The following is a 5,348-nucleotide window of genomic DNA, read 5'->3' as shown; positions in this document are numbered from 1 at the left end:
GCTGAAGGAGCAAGGGTGCGTCTTTTCTGGCACCACGCCAGAGACGCTCCAATGCCGGCACAGCCAAACGGCTTCACCAATACCAACACCAGCAGCACGCCACACTGCAGCAGAAACAATCAGATCACCAAACAGTCGGTAGATGAGTGGAAGAGAAAGCAGCGGTGCGCGTCAGTACGCCTTACCTGTGCGCTTAAGGAAACAGCGTGCCTCTCCTGGCAACACGCCAGAGACGCTTCACTGCCGATGCAGCCACGCGGCTTCACAACGCCAACCCCAGCTCCGCTACACCAGGCCACAGCCACCACCACGGACGAGCGGAACGGGAAGAGAGAGAGCGCGCCAGGTAGAACCAGACTCCTATATAGAGGTGTGTTCCCGGCCATAAATCAGTGCACCAGAACAACACAGCGCCCCACTGTGAGGAGGAGTGAGCCGTGCTCCGGCCACATGGAGCAAAACGTGGTGCACACTGGTGCTTAAAGTGATTAAATTGGCAGAACACTAGACGGAGGATTGAGAAAGTCTAACACAACACAGCAGCAGTGCAGCAGGCACAGGCAGGAAATGACGTAACACGCTCACCGTAAGTCTGGAGGAGTCTCTACAACAGTTTAACATTCAACGATTCATTGTTTTAAGTACTGGCAATAAATGTAATTTATGTAATGTAAAATAAAATTAATGAGTATTGACAGTGTATTAAAAAAATGCAAAGAATGTTCACATAAAATCCATAACTCCCTATATAGGAGCTGAATGTGTTTGGTTGTGTTCTAAGGTTTCTGGTGTAATTCACTCAGTGTGTGTGTGTGGGGTCACTGTGCTGTCACCTGGGGAGCTCAGGTGCATATAGGTAGCATTGTTCACTCTCTTTGTCAGGTTTTGACCCGGAAGGGCAAATGGTTTTTGGCCGCTGTGGCGCGGAGGCGCTTCATGCCGCTGTTTTGTTTGTTTTGCCTATTTTCTTTGTTTATGGACAATGCACAGCAATAAACCCACTGTGTTTGCAACTCGAGGAACAACATGGACATTCATTCAATGCGGTATGAGGACGGAGGCCAAGGTGAGGCGAGTTAGAAACCTCAGTAGCTCTAGTATCAGACTGAGCTCCTTTAATACCCTACATGTTTTGTACCAGAGATGTTCTTGTAGGCCTACCCAAACATTTTTCATCTATTATGACCACATTTCATTTCATAGTCCTGTACAGTATAGTGTGTGTGTATAGTGTGTATAGTACTCATAGCCCTGTTCGTATGGTCCACTCATGTTTATCACATCCCTTTAGTTTGAATCACGGATGAGATCCTCCCTTAAACTGACAAGAGCTAAACAGATTCTCAGAATTTTGTCTATTTTAGGAGCCATGGTGATCGGGACAACCTGTGAAAGTATTTTGTAAACTTTCAAACCTCTGATTGCTCTTTCCACATGAATTCTTACATGTGCAATTCGTCTAGTGCATGCCACCTGTTCCTCAGTTAGTTGTCCACGCTTCTTTGTAAAAGAAGGCATTACCAACTTTACCTTTCTCTCAAACAGCAAATCTTTTACAGTAAAGCCTCTATCTGCCATAACCTCATCTCCAGGCATCAAGTAATCTAATATTCCTGACACCGTGTCCTAACTGGATGCGACGCGAGCGAGCGAGCGTCCGACAATCGCGTCACATCTGACGCTCTCTGTCCACACTGGATCCGTGCGTCTGTTGGAATGGAAGCACATCAGCTGTGCGCTCGTCCACTCGTCACATGGATGTATTATCAGACTGGAGACGTAACTACCCGGTTAAAAGATGGGTGGATACTACGTTTGTGCCTTTTAAACAGAAAACAAGTTTCTTGAAATACTATACAGCCAACGGCAAGTTGTCTCTAAAGTGTAGGAACACGAGTGGCAAAAACGTAATGCAGGGTTTTCTGAAACATTCTAAGACGGCGCACCGCCCCCCCGCCCAAGATGAATGAGGCTATGAGGCTATTAAAAAAAAAAAGTCCGCTAGTCTCCTTGAAGCGGCCTTTATGTGTCGCACACATGGGATGACCAGCAGAGCGGCCGCAGTGGCCGCGGTCCGCTCCAGCCTGGTGTCCCCATTGCGCACCACGCGTCTTTTCAGTCACTTGTCCAAGTTCTCTTTTACTTTTTTTTCGAGACAACACTCATTCTCTCTCTCCCTCTCTCTCCTTTTTTTTTTTTTTTTTTACCAGCTGATTGTCAGCTGATGTGCACGTCTTGCAGCAACCCAAACAAATGCACATGTTACTGTTGACTGGCTCTATTCCAGCCGCATGATTGGTTCGGCGCGGTGGAAATCTCAATATCATTGGTTATTTGTATTGTCTGCCAAAACATGGATGAATGAAACCTATTGACACGTCTCATATTTCTATCGGAGAAAAGTTATTTCACAATTTATACCGTTTTATTACTCAGCCCTGGTGGGTTATTGTCCCCCTCCTACCTGGGAAACAGGAGGGAGACAGCTCTAGCACAACACCAACAAGCACTGACAGCCGCATGTTGCAGTGACAGATTAAAAAAAAAAAAACGCAAATAAGCTGACAAAAAGGTGCAATTTGCCACTTAACTTCTTGTCTATGTTATTTGCGGGGGCATTTGGGGGATCTGGTGACGGTGGAGGATCTGGGACTGATTCACTGTGGGCCACCACCAGTCTGATCAGGTCCATCACAGCACAGCAGCTGCAGCACTGCCCCGCTGTCTGTCACACTCTGTATCAGCGTATTTCTCGTTTACATACATTAAAGGTGTACAGAAAAGAAAATTGAATTTGAGCCCACTCTGGGTCATAAAATTAGTGTAATAACTCATCTATCAGACGATGTAGACCAAACTTTGTGCAAAATTCTATTTTTGAGTAAATCTGGGATGAAAGTGTGTATTTTAGTGTAGTTTTTTTTCCCGCATTGGATAATGCAGGCGCACGGATTATACGTCAGCCTGTACACGATTCACCAGCCACTGATATTGGATCTGTAATCCGTCATTCAAACGTCTGACACACGCACACACACACGGAGCTCGGGCTCGCCCCAAGCTTTGAATGGTTACACCCCGCCTTTCCGAAGCCCCGCCTTTCCGACAATAGACTTTCATTCATCGTAATAGCGGGGTTTTCTATTTTTTCTAAAGACCCCGCTACTCCAAAAAGGCTATTGGGGGAAACCCCCAGTGCGCAGTGCGCATTGATCCTTTTTTCCTTTTTGGGGTCAAACGGATCATGTGCATAATTAACTGCAAAACAAGCAAATACTTCATATTAATGACATATAATGTTCATTATGCTTCTAGCCTGTCTAGCCTCTACCTGGTCTTTTTACTAAACTTAACCAACTCCTTTCTTCATTGCCTAAACCCAACCAAAGCATCTCCCTCAGTCAGCTGTCAGCACGAGCGGCGGCTGCAGCCTCGCGCCCCTGTGAGCTCAAGCGGAGCAGGGGGGAGAAAAAAAGTGTATTTCTATTACTGTGTGGAGATCTCCAACAACGGAGTCGGGGAGAAAGGAAGTGGGACAGATCTGCCCAGTCCCTGAGCAGCATGTTTCACAGACAAGCCACAAAGCAGAATGTAAACAACGCCACGCTGTTCAGCACCTTGGACAGCTGCGGGGGGGGGGGGGGGGGGACTGTGTCAGAACAGCGGTGTTTCGAAGTGGGGGTATTTCGGAACGGAGGGGTGTCGGAATGGAGAGCTGTCCCCGCTTTGAATATCCCGCCTGCTCGATAACGACCAATCAAATTCGTTTTCCTTACTCGGGTAAACTCGTGTTGCAGCTTGTGACAACTCGGCGCGACAAACGGCCATTTCTGTACACCTTTAAGCCGACATCAGGAGAATAATGCGACATGACATAATGAAAATTATAGTATGATAACGTACAGATACAAATATATTTGTTTCTGAAAAAACTATGATTTTTGGGGGCATTCTTGGTCAAATTGAGGGCCAAATGGCCCGTGGCCGCCTCTGAACGCGACGCGAGCGACAGAAATAGAAACGGGGCGTCGGGCTCTAAACGTCGCGTTGCATCGCGCCGCATCGCTCGCGGCCAGTTAGGACGTTACAATAGGAAACCATTAATTTAGCAGCTGTCGCTCGCTCGCGTCGCATCCAGTTAGGACACGGTGTGAGTCCATGGTGATGAATTTGTCACTACATTGCCCCCCATATGCAGAAGAAATAAACATAACCAGTCCACATGGGGCAACAGCTACCAGGTATTTCACTGTGTTATGTGAATAATAATGGCTGAATGATTCCCCTCTTGAATCAAAGTTTTTGGGTTTTTGTAAAAGGCTCTCGCTGCAGTCAACAATACACGTTGTGTTCGGGAAGTTCTCCTTAAATGATGCAGGCATGGTTGCACGAATGGTTTCTCTTGGAAGCCTCCAGCTTCCTCCAGTTTATCAATCCAGTGCGAGATTATTTTGCTAGCCATGCTTACAGAAATGTGAAACTGTCTGCTCAGATCACCTAATACATGATTGGTCTTTAACTTCATAATTGTCATGAGAACCTGATCTTTCACACACATAGAAAATGACCTATTGGCATACCCTTCCAGTACTGACACAAGAGTGGTAAATGTTTCTAGGGCTAGACCAGTGTAGAGCAACGGACCTGTATTATTTTTGAAGCAAGAAGTAGCTAATTTCATCACACTGAATCATCTTATCCTGCATGTCCTTCCCGTTGGCTGTCTGGCAATACTCATGATGATGTAGTGCAGGGTCCTCCCACTGGCCCTCATTTATCAAACTTGCGCAGGATCTGGTGTAGATTCTGGTGTAAATATCAGTGTACGCCAAGTGTCACGTGTGATTTACTAAAAGTGTGTACGCTGCTGATTTCGGCGTAGAACCGGCGTGGTGGTGATAAATCCGGCGACTGAAAACGAGCGTCATTTAAATGTCACGCCCCGATATATTCCTGCTTTAGAGGCGTCGCCCTGCCCCTTTTACCACATGGAGACACGGAAGACGGCCAAGAAGAGGGACTTTACTGACATTACCGCGTTGAACAGGGAGAGGGCGGCAACATTAAATATCTGGACATTGATAGATTGATAGATTTTGTGATTGATAAGCGTCATCCCGGTGGATGGAGGCTGCAGACGCACGTGTCACCGACCACGTCAGGAAACCCAGCGACCTCATGAAATGCTCCTGCAGTTTACTAAACACAAGTGACTGAGGAGAAATCATAGGCATATTACTGCTGCGAACGCGACTTTATGACCATCAGCACCGCTGGCATGGTTCGGCTGATGGAGGGATGTGAAACACCGGCCCGATGTCCCGCTGACAGGTCCCGGTGACGGGGAA

This window comes from Trachurus japonicus, chromosome 13 (genome assembly GCF_045865225.1).
Source record: "Trachurus japonicus isolate A0001 chromosome 13, Traja_1.0".
In the NCBI taxonomy this organism is placed as follows: domain Eukaryota; kingdom Metazoa; phylum Chordata; class Actinopteri; order Carangiformes; family Carangidae; genus Trachurus; species Trachurus japonicus.
Note: the sequence above shows the minus strand (reverse complement) of the source record.